The sequence below is a fragment of the Chelonia mydas genome, chromosome 5 (genome assembly GCF_015237465.2).
Source record: "Chelonia mydas isolate rCheMyd1 chromosome 5, rCheMyd1.pri.v2, whole genome shotgun sequence".
NCBI lineage: Eukaryota > Metazoa > Chordata > Testudines > Cheloniidae > Chelonia > Chelonia mydas.
In genome coordinates this window covers 63,851,504-63,871,811 of record NC_051245.2, presented here as the reverse complement: position 1 = coordinate 63,871,811, position 20,308 = coordinate 63,851,504, and the positions used below count along the sequence as shown (strand labels likewise).

The following is a 20,308-nucleotide window of genomic DNA, read 5'->3' as shown; positions in this document are numbered from 1 at the left end:
AACACTCCCACACCAGCATCAACTTGCAGGATGCCATAATCAGCTTCGACAACTATATACACAAGAAACCCACGGATCACCACATTTACCTCCACAGATGCAGTAACCATCCCAAACACGCTAAGAAATCTGTTATCTACACCCAGGAACTCAGATACCACAGAACATGCTCCAAAGAGAAAATCTAGGATATATGCATGTGTTAACTACTTATGCTAAATATTCTGTTCCACCATGTATTTAGCTATGACTAAGGCTACGTTTATGTCACAGAGGTCATGGAAGTCACGGAATCCATGGCTTCCAGAGACCTCTGTGATATTCTTGGCTTCAGCCCCAGGGGCTGCAGAACTCTGCAGCTGGCAGCCAAAGGGGCCCTAGCAGGGTTCCAGTGACAGCAGCAACAAGAGGCCCCCTGCAAGGTTCCAGTGATGGGTGACAGCCTTGCAAAGGAGGGGAATGCCTCGGGCGAGAGGCTGGGGGTGTCTCGTTTTCTCTTTGGGAAATATGGTCACCCTGCAGCTCCCAGCTGCTGTGAGCGGAGGGGGGCCCTCCTGCAGTTTCCAGCTGCCACAGGTAGAGGGGAAACCCCACAACTCTCAGCCACCATGGTGGTGAGGGAAACCAGGAAGGCACAACAGCAAAAGTCACAGACAGGTCACAGCTTCCATTAATTTTTACGTATTGCCCGTGACCTGTCCATGACTTGTACTAAAAATAACCATGACAACATCTTAGCCTTAGCTATGACACCTGAGTAAATTTCCCAGACCTGAAGAACAGCTCTGTGTAAGCTCAAAAGCTTGTCTTTCACCAACAGAAGTTGGTGCAATAAAAGGTAATACCTCACCCACCTTGTCTCGCTAACATCCTGGGACCAACATGGCTACAATACCACTACATAAAACAAAAGAAGAGGCATGCAGAAAGTCCACTCAAAAGTAGGCAGATGATTAAAGAGGCATCACATGTGGATGCCTCTTCAGGTTTTAAAAAAACAGAAATCTAACAAATGTGCAAGCTTGATTTTTACAATCTACAGGAAAGCTAATATGTGAGGCTAGAGGGAGCATCTAAGCATCCCCATTCTACTTAAATCTCTTTTTTTTTTTCAGTCTGAACATGCGGTAGTAGAGTTATGTTAAACATTTTGTTTATAAACAGTGTGCTTTTGTTGCTTATGAAGACACCCACTGTCCTAAGAGTGGGAATTGTTTATATTAAGATATTTGTATTTATTTTAATCACTAAAAATAAGTCCTTTTTGACTTTACTTTGCTTACTAACTGGAGTGCTGACCAATTTCTAACTATAAGTTTGTTTTTAGTTTGCACATTTTATAAGGTTAAAAAAGCTTTGGGAAGTTTAAATGCTGTGTTCTAGGAAACTGGTTCAAATACTAGAAGACAGAGACACTCTGAATTTAAGCTAGTGATGCAATGAGGAAAAAAACCTCCTATTTCACTCAGCAGAAGGATATGTTTAAATGGTTAAATATGAAGCAGAAGCCACTTACCTTCCGAGCTCATGAGTTTCCAAAATAATACTAGAAGATATAGCATATGGAGTGGGGCTTATGATCTTTAGCGAGGGGTGAATCATCTTCATGTAGATGCTCTGAATAACCCCTGTATGCATACTGACATCATCAGTAAAGACTTGGAGGCAGAGGATACTATGGTAACCATGCAATGTGCTGAGAGACAGAAGCCTTTAATTGCTTTAACAACTTCCTGGGGCTCTAGCTACCAGGCTTCGATTTGCTAAGTAGGAAATGAAGGTTGTCACAGAGGCACTGAATGTGACACTGAGCTGAAAGAACTCAATGAATCCTGAATCTATTAATTGTGATGTGATTTTTAATGATAAGAGTCACAGCTTGAAGCCATTACTGATATTCTTCCAACATCTACAGAAGTCACAGATCAAGTAATAATATTGTCAGGTATCAATTTCATAAGCAGTCCTATATTATTTTCCCAATTAACACATTAATATTATTACATTAAGGCAGACGTCCTTTTCTTCAAAGTGAAGACATTGTTTTAATAGGAAGTACATGTTTGCTTTTGAGGGTCAACGTACTGGTAGCAACAGAAACTGAAGCCCCCATTTACTTATAGGTCAGGTACTGTATAATACAAACAGGCATGCTCTAAAGCTTCCATACACCACATTATATTTATCCTACATTCACATGTCTCAGCTTTGATGACTAATCTGCCAATACATTACTTTGGAAGGACAAAGCTCAAGTTAACAGAGAGAAATGCGTAGTGACAGAATATCAAAAGAAGCCTACATAGCAAGGTTTCTTTAGTAGAGATTTCTAGCGAACCCACTAATGTCACATCATATCTTGCCATAAAGAATTCATCCTGGTTTTCAGGGTTTTTGTTTGCTTTTAAGGAAAACCACAGGTGATTTTAGGTGTTTAGTACTGAACAGTTTGCCTTTTTGTTTCTTAGAAAAATCATTTTCTATAGCTTTGTCTAAATTGTGACAAAAGTTTGATCTGAAATCAGTTTTATTAGCTTATGACAGTTAAGATACTGGCCTGAAAGCAATGATTCAAGCAGTTGCTCAGCTTTTAATTATTTAGTGTATGTGGAGCATGCACACATTCCCCCTCCCATGCTATTTCCCAACTTACAGCTCTGCTTGAGCACAAGTGAACAATTAAAAATCCCTTTCTATTTTTAACACAAAAACTTGGATCAGTGTTATCTGTTTCTTTTAATTCAACCTGAAAACTGAAATCCAAATATATTTTACTACTATTTTTATATTTCTAGTTATAACACCTGTGACAATTCATTTTTTAATATGAATCCATTTTTAAGGGGCACATTTTCAAAAATTACCTATATATTAATAGGAAAATAGTAGTTTGCACCAGTATTTTCTTCCATACTTGAGCAAATTGCTTTTAATCTAACATTCATTTAAAGTAATGTTTTCCCTTAATGTTAAACAGATTTTCATCTATTCTGAAATCTAATTCCCCTTCCCCACTACAAGTATTATGAAACCACAGAGAGGGGCAAAACACGGTCAGCCTCACTTCAGTCCCTGGCAAAATCATGGAGCAGGTCCTCAAGGAATCCATTTTGAAGCACTTGGAAGAGAGGAAGGTGATCAGGAACAGTCAACGTCGATTCACCAAGAGCAAGTCATGCCTCACCAACCTGATTGCCTTCTATGATGAGATAACTGGCTCTGTGGATATGGGGAAAGCAGTGGATGTGATATATCTTGACTTTAGCAAAGCTTTTGATAGGGTGTCCCACAGTATTCTTGCCAGCAAGTTAAAGAAGTATGGATTGGAAAAATGGAATATAAGGTGGACAGAAATCTGGCTAGATTGTCAGGCTCAATGAGTAGTGATCAACGGCTCGATGTCTAATTGGCAGCCGGTATCAAGCGGAGTGCCCCAGGGGTGGGTCCTGGGGCCGGTTTTGTTCAACATCTTTATTAATGATCTGGATGATGGGATTAATTGCACCCTCAGCAAGTTTGCAGGTGACACGAAACTGGAGGGAAGGGTAGATACGTTGGAGGGTACAGATAGGGTCCAGAGTGACCCAGACAAATTGGAGGATTGGGCCAAAAGAAATCTGATGAGGTTCAACAAGGACAAGTGCAGAGTCCTGCACTTAGGAAGGAAGAATCCCATGCACTGCTACAGGCTGGGGACCGACTGGCTAAGGAGCAGTTTTGCAGAAAAGGACCTCGGGATTACAGTGGATGAGAAGCTGGATGAGAGTCAGCAGTGTGCCCTTGTTGCCAAGAAGGCCAACAGCATATTGGGCTGTATAGTAGGAGCACTGCCAGCAGATCGAGGGAAGTGATTATTCTCCTCCATTTGGCACTGGTGAGGCCACACATGGAGTATTGAGTCTAGTTTTTGGGCCCCCATGACAGAAGGGATGTGGACAAATTGGAGAGAGTCCAGCGGAGGGCAACGAAAATTATTAGGGGGCGGGGGCACATGACTTACGAGGAGAGGCTGAGGGAACTGGGGTTATTTAGTCTGCAGAAGAGCAGAGCGAAGGGGGATTTGATAGCAGTCTTCAACTACCTGAAGGGGCGGGGAGTTCCAAAGAAGATGGAGCAAGGCTTTTCTCAGTGGTGGCAGATGACAGAACAAGAAGCAGTGGTCTCAAGCTGCAGTGGGGGAGGTCTAGGCTGGATATTAGGAAACACTATTTCACCAGGAGAGTGGTGAAGCACTGGAATAGATTCCCTAGGGAGGTAGTGGAATCTCCAACCTAAGAGGTTTTGAGGCCCGGCTCGACAAAGCCATGGCTGGGATGATTTAGTTGGTGTTGGTCCTGCTTTGAGCAGGGGATTGGACTGGATGACCTCCTGAGTTCTCTGTAACTGGTTCGATCACAGAAACCCCCTTTGGGCTGCCAACTGATGTGCCAAGACTAATTCTGTCCCTGCTTTTCCTGCCAGCTTGGGACTCCAGAACCCTGCCTGGTTGTGCCAGACACGGTTGCTGGCTACAAACACAGACCCAGGCCTGAACAACAAGCTGCAGACTAAACTGAAACAGCTTAAGAAATGTTCCTGTCTCTAACACTCAGATGCCCAACTCCCAATGGGGTCCAAAACGCAAATAAATCCATTTTACCCTGTATAAAGCTTATACAGGGTAAACTAAGGAATTGTTCGCCCTCTATAACACTGATAGAGAGATATAAACAGCTGTTCGCCCCCCCAGGTATTAACACGTACTCTGAGTTAATTAATAAGTAAAAAGTGATTTTATTAAATACAAAAAGTAGGATTTAAGTGGTTCCAAGTAGTAAAAGACAGAACAAAGTGAATTACCAAGCAAAATAAAACAAAACACATAAGTCTAAACCTAATACAGTAAGAAGTGATTACAAATGGAATCTCACCCTCAGAGGTGTTCCAGTCAGCTTCCTTTTACAGACTAGTCTCCTTTTAGTCTGGGTCCAGTAATCACTCACATCCCAGTGGTTACTGTCCTTTGTTCCAGTTTTGTTTAGGTATCCTATCTCTTGAGCCAGCTGAAGACAAAATGAAGGGGTCTCCCAGTGGTTTAAATACACTTTCTCTCGTGGGTGGACACCCCTCCCTCCCCCTGTGTAGAATCCCAGCTACAAGATGGAATTTTGGAGTCACATGGGCAAGTCACATGCATGACTCACAACTTACAGGTAGCAGTCATTGTTCACATGCTACCTTGAACATCCTCAAGCAGACTTCTTATGTGGATTGGAGCCTTCCAAGATCCATTGTCCGTTAAGTGTTTCTTGACTGGGCACTTAACCTGCAAATTCCTTTCTAAAGAAGCTGCCCAAATGGCTTGCTAATGTTACTTAAAATCAAACAAGTGCACAGCCAATATTCATAACTTCGAATACGAAAATGATACATGCATACAAATAGGATGAATATATTCAGTAGATCATAACCTTTCCAGAGATATGTTACATGGCATATGTAGCATAAAACATATTCCAGTTATGTCATTTATATTTACATAAGTATATTTCCATAAAGCATTATGGGGTGCAACTTCTCAGTCTCTTCCAACCCTAATATTCTAGGATTCTATACAAAATTCTCAAAAGGAGGTCTTCAACATGATACAAGCATGATACATACCACCACCACTTACACAGCAGAGGTCCATAGTGCTGGGTGTCCATGACCACACTGTACAGCTTTATTTCAGGCATCTAAGAGCTCCACAAGGTAATTAACCTGGCTGCATCAGATCAGTAATCAAGACTGGTAGCATGACTGTCACCAGTCCACAACCGGGCAGTGTCCCCTCCTGACCTAAGTCCAATCTTCAGAGCTCGATAAGTATGTCTAACTCAAAGATCACATGACTGAATTCTCTCACACCTATTGAGAAAGTGTCTAGAAACACTAACAACATGGCTGATAGCTCTTGCTGAAGACATACTTATTTGATCATACTTAATTTATTAAACAGGTTCATGAACTTTAAGCAAATACCCAGAGAAATCATACTCCTAGTTTCCTTCCTGTCATATTAATTACACTCCACGTCCCTCCTACTGTAGGGGTACTGCTGGTTTGGACAGGTAGGAGAACTGCAGCTGGGCAGATTGCATACTGAGTGTTCAGGCCTTCCATTTACAGACTGAATCAAATGGCTTTGCAGGGGACCCCAGATTTGTCATAACAAGCCATAAAAGTGTTTGACTACCCTCTACCCCCCACCCCAGGAACATGTGTAGGGGTAAAGGCCTAATCCTCTACTGTTGGGAAACAAGGAGCAAGAGAGGAAGAAGGAGTGTGAAGCACAAACCAAGGGAGGAGAAATGAGACTCTCAAAATGAAATTAAGGGTTTGTGCATCATGTTACATCCAAACTCTCAATCCTAAATAAAAGGGAAACAATGAAATCTATACAGTTATAGCAAAAAGGTAAAAATATTAGCTTTGTTGAAAACAGTCACTCTCATTTATTCGTGTCCAGCTTGTTCATGGCTCTCTCTTTTAGTATCGGATTCATACCATGTTAGCACAGATCAAATCTAATTCATTTTAGAACTGTAGGACATCAGCAGTGACCTTTCCTGAATGAATGCATTTAAAACTGTGGGAATCAAGTCCCAGTTTTAGTACCTCTCAGTAAATTCTAATATTTTAACCTTCCTTAAATCTTTGACTAGAACACCAGTATCTATGTACAGAAGTCAATTCAAACAGACACTTTTTGAAGCATTTCTAGATACACTCCTTAAGCATTATGTATAAGGCAGAGAAAACAAATTTAAGCCTTTTATGCACTTGGTAGCCAGATAAGTAGCATCTCTCTGACCACAGGATTTTATGCATCCCTACAAAGCATGAGAGGGGCTAAGGAAAGTCCTACCAACCCAAGGAAGCTAAGAGAGCTGGAGCCATCTGACAGTGCTACTGGCTAAATGTTTAGGAACCCATCTTTTCATACTGTCTCTCTTACAAAACAGATCTGTGCAGACATTCTAAATGTTGTAGTTTAGTTACAAAATCATCTATTAGGTTCTATTGTACAATTAGTTCTCGAGTTAATTCAACTAAGGCCGCTTTCTTAGCTTGGAAATCAGACAGTTTTCAAATGTCACTGCTAGAGCTAGGCAAAGCTCGAGATTTCCAGTTCATGGAAAAATTATACTCACATCTTTGACTAAAAGATGCATCAAATGAGCACTACCCCCACATGTTGTAAATTTCAGGTTCTCTTCATTATCTTCTTCTACATTTATCCTCATCTTTACTACAGTTGTAGCACTGTCTATGACAAAGTCACACACAGTACCTGACTCTTGGATTTTTATTCTAAGTTTGTTAAAGCTTTTACTGCTACTGCTTTTAAGTATTCTGCTGTGTAGGCATTTCCTGATATATCACTTACACCTTTAAGACAGACAATCCCATATTCTTTTGTCACACAAGCACATTACTGGATCATTGTATACATTGCTGCACTCATCAAGACAAATTTCTCGTCAATGTTTTTTGTACACTGTTCAATTTCCTTCTCTCATACTGTATGCAGCAACCTTCCAACAATGTCTGCTAAGCTGGGTGGTGTGTAACTTGGTCATAATGACTGAACCATGTCAATGAAATGTTTATTCTGAACAAGACAAAAGGGAGAATTTGTTGCATAAAACAAATCAAGCAATCGTTCATCTATGCAGTCTTGCTAGAATTTACATAAGAACTGCCATACTGGATCAGACCAATGGTCCATCTAGCCCAGTCTCCTTCTTCTAACAGGGGCCAGTTCCAGATGCTTCAAAGGGAATGAACAGAACAGGACAATTATCAAGTGACTCATCCCATCTTCCAGTCCCAGCTCCCGGCAGTCAGATGTTTAGGGACACCCAGAGCGTAGGATTGCATCCCTGACCATCTTGGCTAATAGCTATTGATTGACCTATGCTCCAAGAACTTCTTTTTTGGCCTTCACAATGTATCATGGCAACAAGTTCCACAGGCTGACTAGGTGTTACGTAAAGAAGTACTTCCTTACGTTTGTTTAAAATCTGTTGCCTATTAATGTCATAGGGTGATCTCTGGTTCTCGTGTTACGTGAAGGGGTAAATAGCACCTCCTTATTCACTTTATCCATACCATTCATGATTAATTAATCCAATTCTCCACAAAGCAAGCATGTTTTGCATTAAACCAGCTAGACATCTCTAAATCAAAGCTCAATAAAGGCTAATTTAATTTTAAATACTGTATGTTATACTGTACATTATTTGGAACTGGGAGATATATTCTGTGAAGTAACAACATTCCATTGAATCACTGACAGTGAAGTTATTTTGGGGACATTTTATGGCCTGTGTTGTACAGGAAGTCAGACGAGATGATCACAATGGTTCCTTCTGGCCTTGGACCCTATGAATCAGTGCCTTATAACTCTAAGATCCTACTATCAGTCACTTTTTAAATCTAGAAGAGTAGTTATGCACTGTAACTGTTTTTATTACACTATTTATAAACATGGGGAAGTAATAAGGGATGCAGTAGTTCCTCTATACTAGCAATACCCCACCTAATATAATGGTCACACTTAAAAGCCAACCCCACACACCTACCTCACACCTAAATCCACCTCTCCTAGTTCAGTGTTGGCCTAACTACTAAATCTGAACTCTTCTCTTTTCTTTACATTGACCAAGTACAAAGTCTAATAGATCTGATTCTCTACAAAAAGTTTACAATACCTTGAAGGGTTAAAAATTCAAATGCTTCAATGAATTTTACATAGAGTAGAATGGTCACTTATCTGCAAAATGTAGTCATGCACCTTTCTCCATAGCCTGCCATGACGTTTTTGTAGTTCTTTGCTTGAATGCTTCCCCTGTGACTTCAGGTAAAAAAACCCAGTGCCTTGCCACACACAAGGCGACTTTTCACTGAACCTTATTTATACTTGTTAAGCATTTGCAATAATGCAGCTGCATGCAGTGATATACCTTTAATATCACATTTGATATTTTGTAATTAGGACAAAATTACAACGCTGTCACGTGCACTAATCTTGTCAAAATGATGTATTTCTATATATAAACACAAAGAGACAGCAAGGTCATTTACACTGAGAAGTTCACCTAAATGCCCTATAACTAGCTTAGCAAGTATACTGCACAAACTACATGGTATGCCATTAAACAGATCATTCCAGGCTCTCTCTCTCCAGTCTGTGCTCATGTAAACAGCACTGTCTGTCACAAACCTCAACATCTTTGTGTGCAGAAAACGAACTGTTGTAGTGTTTGTACAACTACTTTGGAAATGGGCTCCAGAATACCACATTCCAACAACATAGTTTGGAGCTCACTTCACCTCATCGTTCAACATCAACATGTCTTGGGTCATGGAACATATGTGAATATGGACTACATGTGCAAGCATATTTATTTCAATTACTTGGTCTGGTCCACTTCAGGCCCTGTAGTGCCAGACATGTGACCACATTTGCCTTTTCTTTAAAAAGAATTTTATGAGGTAGGGTCTGCCAGACAGACCTTAGCCAATGTAACATGACAACAGTGCTCCCAAGACTTTTCAGGACCACGATGAGACTTAAATGCAGCACTTCCACTCATTCCTGCACATACCACTGTGGCATAGATGTTCCACCCATTGTGAAACATACACACACCTCTGGAAACATTATTTTATTGTTCTTCCTTAAACTCAAGGTAACTTCTTCATGAAAGTCTTTTACCTGGTAAAGAGACAATCCGATAAATTATCTATAATACCAGAAACAAAGTCTTGCTCACAACATGATCGAAAATCCCAGATGACACCAGGTAACAACATTGTGATATTCACCCAGTTATTCCAATCCTTAATTTATCATTTTAAAGTTCACATCTACATATCAACGTTTAGGTGAAAGGGGTGTTTGGGGGAGGGGAGTGTTTGTATGGGTTTTTTGAAGAATGCACCACTTCAATTAGGATCTTGCTTAAGAGGCTTCTGTCTCAATTGGTTTGCTTTGCTCCATAGCTAAGAAAATGGGGGCGGGCTGGGGGGAGATTTCAGAAGGTCTGAAGTAATACTTTTGCTTCTAAAATGCTGTGTGTAATGTGTTTACAACCAGCGTGTGCCTAGACACTTATATTAATATATCCATATGAGAAAGCACGCAGGAAGAAAGATGTTCAGTAGATGTTTCCTGCAGTTCAGGCACAGCTCTGAAGATTAAAGTCTGCACCTGAATACAGCACTACAATACCCACATGCATTTCACTGCTTGTAAACATTGATCCTTTAAACATTCAAGCAATTTTTCTTGTCAAAGACAGCCAGCACTTCCTTTTAAAAATATACCAGAAAGGCGGGAACAGCAATGCTAACAATAATACCCACCAAAGTTTGAGAAGGTGCAGCAGTACACATTTATACTGTTTATGAAGGAAGAGTAAAAGTGCTGCCACTCAAATTATATTTCAGTTTACATTTTTTGTGTTAGTTAAGAATTCCAACCCCCCATTTTTATATGAATATATACACAGAGAGAGAGCGCGCGCGGTATTCTGGGGCATATACTAACACTAAAGGACCATTTATGTAGAGAACCACAGGGTTCTCTTCCGACAACTTTCCTGTTCAATGTTCAGCCTGAGGAGATGGCTTCCAGTACAGTCACTGATATGACAGTACAGCTTTACGTCTCTTTCACCGGACACAAACAGTGAGGCTGTTTGGTTTTTCCTAGCGTCTGGCTGAAACTGGTGCTTGGGAGACAGACAACTGACTAAAGCTCAATCCAGAACAGAAAGGAGATGCTGGTTAGCTGTAGGGAAAACCAGAGGGGATGGCAAAAAAAGAATATTTGCTCCTTTGAATATACCCACTTTTTTTTTTACAAAGTTCATATTCTAGGGGCTTCTGTTGAATTCTGTGCTGCTTCTGGATGTCCAAAAAAAGGCCAAGAGTGCTTTCTATATCTATGCTAAGCAGACAGGTTGAAAATTTTTCCTCTGGGTGCAGCAGATCTTGTCTTCATTATCCATGCTTCTGGACACTTCCAGATTTTATTTCTAAAGTGAGAATTACAATGCATTTGTAACAGTGTGCAGATACACTAATGCCTAACCTGTTCCTGATTCACACACATACTCCAAGCAGGGGCCATAACAGCTGCTCCAAGAACAAGTAGGGAGAGACTGCTTGAGAGAAGGCCATTCTCCTAAGCCCCAGAGGCTGTGGGTGTGGGAAAGAAATCCCAAGCTATAGAGTATTTTTGTGTCGAATTTTGATGTTTGTTGTCTGGTTCCTGTGACCAAGAGATACAATTCTCAGAGACCACGGTAAAATGCATCTGAGTTTTTTTTATGCTGAAACTCTTTACTGGTTTACAGTGTTTCACACATGAAGCATGTTGTACCTGTGTTCCATGCATTGGTTACCAAATAATTTCCAGGTGCAAATTACAAGTGTTAGTTTTGATCAATAAAGGACTTTATTATTTGATTACCAGGCATCTGGGAAACCACCCTCTCTCTACATGCTCTAGCCATCTGGCAGCCTAGATTAGCAGGGAGGCTGCCAATCCATAGATTCGTTCAGCTGTGACAAGGAGCTCTCATTCGAGGGTCCTCAACTTTGGAATTTGCTTCCCCGCTTTGATCCAACATGGCCCAAGTTTAGCTCACCTTCAGGACACACTGAAAGGCCTATTTTCTTAGGTTTTTATTAGAAAGGATGATTCAAAATATCCAATTTTGTTTGCTTGTTTTATTAAAGGGAGGATGGACAAGTTTTGTTTTTTTTTTTAATTAATTCAAATAAAGGGTGCGTGTTTAAATAAGCGAGATTGGAGACTGAAAATTTGACATTCCAAGGATAAACAGCATCACTATGAATCTACCTCAAGAACAGAATTTATCACCACAAAAATATTTGAAGTGGGATTTTTCCAACAAAGATAAATAAATCTGGAAACAGTGACATTTGGCCTCTTTTTGTCTTGCCATAGATCACCTCCCTACCCCTCATCCCTTGAATGTAAAATTCCCTGTGTAGAATATGTATAATTAGTCTCCCACAAAAGAATACTAAACTTTAAGTATGCACTAGACTGGAAAATATTAGGAAAAATTGCTTCCAGGAGAAAATTTGCTATTTAACTAGTACTAGATCTTTTGTTGGCATGAGCCAAAAATTTTACAAAAGAACCAGTATTCTTTTAAAAAGAAAACTGAGAGGAGTGGAGCTTAAATGAGAATGTTCTAGCAATATACCCTTGCATACAAGAAAGAGTTTCTGAAGTTGTCCTTTAAAAAAAAAAAAAAAAAGGATTTATGATCTTAAGCCCATTGTGACAAAGTGACAATTTTCTGTAATATTTTTATTCCTATGCGTGCCTCAGTTTCCCTCTCTAGTTTGCATTTCTTGAAGAAGGGTTAGGCCTGGTCTACACTAGAAACTTAAGCTGTCTTAACCAAGTCACTCAGGGATGTGAAAAACACACCCACACACCCCCTAAGTGGCACAGTTAAGCCAAACTAACCCTCAGTGTACATACACAGTGCTAGATCGACAGAAGAATTCTTCTGTTGACCTAGCTGCTGCCTCCCTAGGAGGTCGATTACTTATGCTGATGGGAGAATCCATCAGAGCACGTAGTGTCTGTACTGAAGTGCAGCAGCAGCGCAGCTGTGCCGTCATAGCATTTTAAGCATAGACATATCCTTAGAACCTGCTCTTGTGGGTGTTTAGGTCACACAACTGTCTGATCCAAAAGAGGGACACAGGGAGCAGGGGGACAAGACTATTGTAGGAGGGTTGTCATATTGCCACTCTTACTTCTGCACTGCCTTCAGAGCTGGGTGGGCAGAGAATGGCAATTACTGCCCCCAGCTCGAGATCAATAGACTGAAAGGTGTCAGAATATGGGGATAAGAATTTGCTTTTGGGAGGGCCTCAGCAGCTCTCACCTGGTACTAAGGACAAAAGGAAGGGAGCCAGCGTCAGAAATGGAGTCCATAACAGCTTGGCTGGCTGACTGCTGCAAATACTAAGAGAGCAGTGCACCCTGAAGGGGACTAGTACAACCCTCGCACAGGGGCCTGACTTAGCTGGGTTTGATGAAGCGAGCCAGAGATAGAGAGACAGATCACTGGTACTGGAAGGCCCAGTCTCAGAGTCTTGAATGCCAAAGGTCTGCCCCTTTGGAACTGTGACACCCTTTGGGATTCAGCACAAGAGATTCATTGCAGCCTGGGGAATAGACCAGACCCTATGGATCCAGGATACCTATGCCCACCCAGATTTTTTACAACTTTTGTTCTTAGTAGCCGGGAAGAAAAAAATCCACAATCCTTCATATTGTCAAGAAATAAACCAGAGTTGTCAAAGGATAACTGACGGGTATGATATAGTTGTCAGCATACCTGCTATGGAACACAGCCGAGAGAGCCACAGCAGGTCAGACTGTTAAAAAACTGGGCAGACACTCCCACACGGGTGGTATATTCTAGAGATTTAACCAACCAGCAACAAATGTGTGCTCCTGTACCAACACTGCATGTGAAGTTATGAAATTTTGCTATAGGGTTGTAACTCAATACACTCGATACACACATTATAACAAGATGATAATACTCAAACGATGACTTTCTGAACGATACCTCACAAAGCATACCTTGTTCAAGATTTATCACAATTTTGTAACAGTGGTGACCATATTAGTGTAGATATGGTCATTCTTGAAAACTCTGAATAGCTTTTTGAAAAAAAAAAACAAAACAAAACTGTGACCTGGAAAATAAACTCCAGAAGACATCAGACTGGTAGGTAATGCCTAAATTGTAGACTGAAGCAAGACTAAAAGATTTTTTTCTAAATAAATCATCATCGGGAAGAGAAAGGGATGCATTTGCTTTCCCTATTCCATGTGCTGTAGAACAGAGAGTTTCTAAGCCAACTAGTCTAGTCGGTCTACTTTCTTCCCTTCCCCCTCCTTTCATATTTGTGTCAAACTGTGCCAAAATGTATTTTGCTTTTACAGCAGGATTAACTAAAGGGTTTATTTCCTTGGAAATATGTACAGTATATAATTTGTATCCACTATGGATACCTCAAAGTGTGAGGACAAGAAAGAAACTGACAACTCATGTACTGAAAAAAAAAGGGCCTCAGAGGATTCAGATATGTAAGATAACTAGATTGCTTTAAGACAAGATCCAGTTAGCTGATTTGCAAGGTCTCCATTAGTGCCCCCCGTTTCTGGTGGATATGTTAAATTACTGATAATAGGAGTGTTACAGCAGTAGTTTTAATTGGCTCAGATGACATACCTAAGTAAACACAAATACTAATACAATGTATATTTTAATCCCCAGTATGCGCAATTCTGTTATTCAGGTTAAATGGAAGTCGACAAGAGCTGCAGGGGTTGAAATAACTGTCTAGTCACCTACCGGGGACATGTGATATTTTGGCCAACATGCTTTTTCTTTAAAAGCAATTTCATCTGTCTTCAGATTGACACTGGATTGACAGGAAGAAGCAAACGCTCCAAGGTAGACAGCTGACTGTAGTGTACATCAGAAGCAAGAACACTACCTTTGGGTAAAGCACAGTTGGTAACAATGGCAGCCACTGAAATAAGTGACTGCTAAATTATGGGTGAACAGTGGTTGATATCCATGTGATGGGTATATAAGTAACCCTATACAACTCAGAAATGGACCAATAGATTAATTTGCCTATCTTAAAAACTGGAAGGAAAATAGGAAACACTCAGTAAGTTAAAAACAAAAACAGCCAGCCACCCAGCTAGTTTTTAAGTAAACAGCCTCAACAGTGGAATGCATTTGCTAGCAGTACATAGAATACTGACATGTAGTAAAATACTGACCCACAAAATTAAAAAAAAAGTTAAAAGGAAGTTATGAAATGTAGACCCCAATAATCCCTTTTAGGGCAGGTCTACACTTAAAACACTGCATCGGCGCAGCTGCACCGATGCAGCTGCTCTACTGAAGTGAAGAGGGGCCTGCGCCAACAAGAGAGCTTCTCCTGTCAGCATAACTAATCCATCTCCACGAGAGGCAGTAGCTATGTCAATGGGAGAAGCTCTCCCACCAATGCAGCACTGTCTGCATCGGGGTTAGGTCAGTATAACTACGTCACTCGGGCGTGGATTTTTCACACCCCTGAGCAACGCAGTTATACTGATATACATCTGTAGCGTAGACCTGGCTTTAGTTAGGGAAGTAATGCTGTGTCAGTCTAACTCTCCGCAACACAGATTTAACAAACAAACAGAAAGGTACGACCAGGACATGTCCACACTGATCTATCAATGTGACAAACAATCAATAAACTTTCTTGACTTCACTGAAGTAGAAATGTAGTAAGTTAATTTAAGTACTCCAGCTTCAGAAGTGACGTTAATCTAATGTCTCTTTTAGTGAAATTTGAGAACTACCACAAGTTTAAAATCAGTAGGTATAATTATTGTCCTTGATAATATTCCCAGCCCTTCATAAGAGACGGTGCAATAAAGAGTAGCGTCTAATGAAAGCTAATATACAAAATTATTACAGTTGTTGATACTGTAGGATTTCAGGCCTCAAATAATTAACTTCCAAAGGTATTATCACAGTGTTGAGTTGATGTTTTTAATGGTCTTATTCAAGTTCTTGAACTACTAGCATGGATAAATACATCTGTTCAACCACAAACTGACCTAGATAGCAGGTAGGTCAAGTTAGTCTTCATACGCACCAAAGAAATGTAACAATGGAGACATAAATCAGTGTTTAAAGCAGCCAATTTTATCAAGTGGTTAGAACCCAGAGAACCCAGCATTGAAAAGACTCTTCTGAAGAAAGACCTTTGCCCTAAGAACATAAGCTTACTGTTCTACTGGAAGTTCATAATGATTGTAGAAAGAGAGTCTTGTCCTGCCTACAATCTCCCAACGGTGCTGAGATAAGGAGTCTTACATGTCCTCAGGAAGCATGCTCCATTTTATGCTAATCTGCTCCATGACTATGAACTTCAGTCAGGCTGACTTCATCTAATAAAAATATGATTCAGAAAAAGGATACATGGCTAAAGATAGGTATTAAAGTGGAGAAACTTGTATTCTGAGATAGAAGATTTCTAAATCCCAATAAAGCAACACTTCAATGTTGGCTTCCCTAATTTGCTTAAGTAATTGAAAATCATTAACAGTTAATTAGGCATACCAAAAGCCATGTGACAAAAGTAAACCTAGTACAACAGATGGTACAGAATTCACAAATTATAGTACACTGGAAACTCAAACATGTAGGAAAACAGTCAGATATAAGAGAGCCAACTATAGACAAGCACGTGTAGGTAATACATATTTTGATGATATGGCTATAGAGATGGGAGTTATGGAAAAAAAAAAGAGGAGAAAATTAAGCTACCTAGGAAAAATAAGATTCTCAACTGTAGTATTAAATTAATGACTAATGGGGCTGGTGGTACCACCTATTACTAATGTTTGCTGACCGTTATCACTATAAAAAAAGAAGTCCCTGTTTTCAGTTGCTTATAAAACTTTGCCATATTTTAACCATTTGGGCTGAAGTGAATTTGTTTGAGATAATTTCATCCAAAACTGTTGAGCCATTTCCAAGAACAAGGCTAGGGAAAAAAAATGTTTTTCCTATAATAAAAATTTTTAGCGACCATTTCTTTGAACAACTCTCATGCCCCCATGCTTTGAACTTTGGCAGATGCAACACCTCCATGAAAGTAGGCCCCAATTTGGCCAAGTTATAAGCCTTTGGGGGGGAAATAATGGAAGTTCACACATGCTTAGTAGAGACCACCTAGATGTTAGCAGCTATATTCCCTGAAGATTCCATCAGACTGGGCTTGTTACAACACAGCTGAGAAGCCCTTTCCAGGCAACTGCACCTCTGCACTGCAGTGGGCTACGTCAGATCCAGTCCAGACACTTGAAATTAGAGCAGAGAAAATGTCTCACCTGTGTTCTCAGTTACTTCTCTGCTGGGTTCAGGCAGCATGGAGGAGGAAGCTGCCTAATTCAAATGTAGATGGGACAAGGAGACTAGGGAGGAGTGGGGGTGATGAGAATGGAAGCTTGGAGTGGAAGGGGGAGACTTGGAGCCAGCAAGGGAAATCGGGGAGGGAGGAATAGAAGTCTGAGATCAGATGAGGAGCTGGGGGAAAACTGGGACTGAAAACAAATGGGGCAGGGAAGACAAAGATACTGAGACAAAGCGTCAGAGGGACACACACTGATATTGGATGAGGAGCCGAGGAGCCCAGGAAGAAAGACTGGGACTGGGAGCCAGTGGGAGAGGAGACATGGGCAAGGGTACTTGTGCAACTGCATCCAGAAGGCTGCTCTAACTTCGGCTGGGTACGGCCCTAGTAGGGACAATAATATGGGAAGGGACTTAAAGCCACCTTTGCTCTTCATTCTGCCGCATAATATCTTCCCCCCAAAATTTACAGACTCGTCTTAACAACTGATAAATTGCATCTTTTAAAACTGAATCTGCCACCATCCAAAGGAGCTAACAATATAAAGGTTTCCCCAGGTTCATAGTACACTGAATTGAAGAACTTCAACAGTATTTTAAATATTTCATAGTAGTACCAAGATAATTATTTGTAACCCAATTTCAATATGAACATACATACAAAATGGAGTTCAGAATGCAATCTGGAAAAAAAAAAAGGGGGGGGGGGGGGCTGCCAACAGTAAATGTTTCAAGCACACTATTTACAGCTGCAAAAATCTACAAATTGACTCAAAATGACAGTAAACAACACGCATACAAATAAAGAGATGGATTCAAGGTTAATGACATCACTATTTTTAGAAGACAAACACTTCAGCGTGGCTTCAGGAAAGTACTACGTTAGTTATTTCATACAGGTCATCCTGAATGTTTAAGGGGATTTATGTTTATTTTATAATTACAAAGCAATGTTGAACAAAAATAAACCTTATGTGAAATTCAAATATTTAGTTTTCTAAATTGTGTTACAGTTTGTTTAAGTTCACCTCCTAATGTTGACTAATTTTAAAAACTCTCCAGAGCCACTACCTACACCCACCTTTCCTAGCTCTAGCTTTTACTGCCCTAGAGAGTTCTTAAGGAACAGTGGCATAACTTAGTAGTCCAGGGAGCCTGAGGAGCATAGCTTTATGGGGTAGAGCAGGGATCGGCAACCTTTGGCACGTGGCCCGCCAGGGTAAGCCGCCTGGCGGGCCGGACCAGTTTGCATACCTGCCGCATCCACAGGTTTGGCCGATCGCAGCTCCCCCTGGCCGCGGTTCACTGCTCCAGGCCAATGGGGGCTGCAAGAAGCAGCAGCCAGGACATTGACCCACAATATTCCACATAATTTACCATTTATAGGATAAAGCGTAATGGAAATTGAGAAACATGTGATGGGTTCATCACAGAAAGTGTTGCACAGCAAACAAACAAATATAAAATGTAAATGTATTTTTTAAATGACACACACTGTCAGATAAATAAAGCCAAAAATCAACTTACAAAGAATATCTGGAATTCTTTTCCCACATAAGTTACATAAAACTAAGGCACTAAAATATTTATATACAGGAAAAAAAATAGGTGTCCTTTTAATAGTAAAGCACTCTGCATCAAAAATACAATTAGATATGTACAAAACACGCCAATAACAAACAAAAATACTAGTAGTTCCTCCAGCACCATACAACCTACAAAATAAAGTAAGTTTTATTGTCTAATTTCCCTCCTCCTCCTGATAGAAGGATTAATACAGACCTCCAGTTGTGGGCTCCCTCATAGCTCTGGGACCACCCCTCCAAACTAAGGTGAGCAGACAGCACCATCAAGTGGAGGTTTGAAGATGAGCACAGTCCAGAAAGGCCAATAAACCTTCTTCAGAGTAGTTTCTTCAGATAGGTTGGATCCAGTCTTTTTTAGCCTTTGCATCTCAACAAATCATATTTGCAATTCACTCATTTTTCTACTGGCAGCCAATGCAAAGAATATTCACAAGTGGTCACATCAGAGAATAAACAAATTCCCACATTCTGCCCGTGATGGAGATGCCCTGCTGGTAGCTCACAGCAGAAGGAGTTTCCATGGCAAAATCCTGTGACAGGAACTAGATCGCTGTGAGGAAGGAGAATCTCCCAGGTTACAAGTCTGGTAGAAACATCCTGACTTTCTCAGAAAACTGATTCCTTCAGATTGTGAATAGCCAAAAACCATCTCCCATTTATTAACACATTACAAGATCTGGTTGTACCCTACACACAGATAACAAGACAGATCCAGAACACAGCATTTCACTTCCACCTTGATTAGGCTCAACAGCCAACTCTGGCTAATTTAGTTCAGATTTCCATCCACATAGGCCCCTTGCCCTCTCGACTGCTACATATTGTGAACATGACAGGAATTATACAGCTTGATGAAATCAGTCAATGAAACTAACTCCTTGGTTTCCAATCATTTTGCCCAAAGGCGTCACTTAACATTGAATAATATGAGTAGGAAACAATATAACTCTGCATCACATCACATGACAAGATTTGGGATGTAGACTCAAATTAGCCCCTTATCACTTTTTTTTTTAATCCATTTTTTAAAGTATCAACTGGATTAGTCAAGAAAAGCTGTGGATTCCCTTGTGACTGTGCTCAAATGGGGTGATATAATTCCATAGTCCAGACCATCAATGGTAGCTTTTGGTGAATTAACTGCTCATTCTGTTCAATTTATTCTGAACCTGATTTGGAGCTCACCTTTGATAATGAGGGGAAAAAAGAGCTGGTAGGCCTTGAGCATCCCAAATGAGAAACAAGGATCGATACCAAACTTCTCAGGCCAGTAAGAGGAAAAAAAAAAAAAAAGATGGCCCGCAACTCAGCCAGATAAACAGGATGTTCCTACCTGATTAATCTTCTCCACACAGAAAGCCAAAAAAGTCTCAAAGTGAGATAGACTCTATCCAGGTTTTTCTACTCTGCTTATCACACGGTATATTGTCACCTGACTGAATTACTAGTATGTTTGTCCAAGGCTAGAGATATTCCAGCTACATCAGATTTGCCACCACACAACATCTATGGTTAACTACTTGCTGTATCTATTCCTAGTCTCAAGAACAGTGTTTCTATAAGCCTGCATAAATTATGTATATAAAGAAGTCAGTTTAATTTGCAAAAGTTCATACGCCATCTCCTCTCAAACCTCTGGTTAAGTTATTTCAATTCAAGTTATCATTAAACCATGAGGCAGGCATTCTGTACTGA

The 20,308-nt window shown here is 40.4% G+C and overlaps 1 protein-coding gene across 21 annotated transcripts in view; it reads right to left on the bottom strand.

Annotated features, from left to right (window-relative positions):
• The window catches only part of PAM (peptidylglycine alpha-amidating monooxygenase), a 223,586-nt gene that overhangs the window by 192,077 nt on the left and 11,201 nt on the right, over nucleotides 1–20,308 (bottom strand). Inside the window, exon 1 of one of the 21 annotated variants that reach the window (XM_043546503.1) lies at nucleotides 1,517–1,781. The exons of 17 other annotated variants lie outside the window; for them this stretch is intronic. The gene's annotated coding sequence lies outside the window, so the exon portion shown is untranslated. Of the gene's footprint in view, nucleotides 1–1,516; nucleotides 1,782–20,308 lie in introns of those variants that run through there. 3 more of the 21 variants (XM_043546501.1, XM_043546499.1, XM_043546506.1) reach the window with 3 other exon arrangements.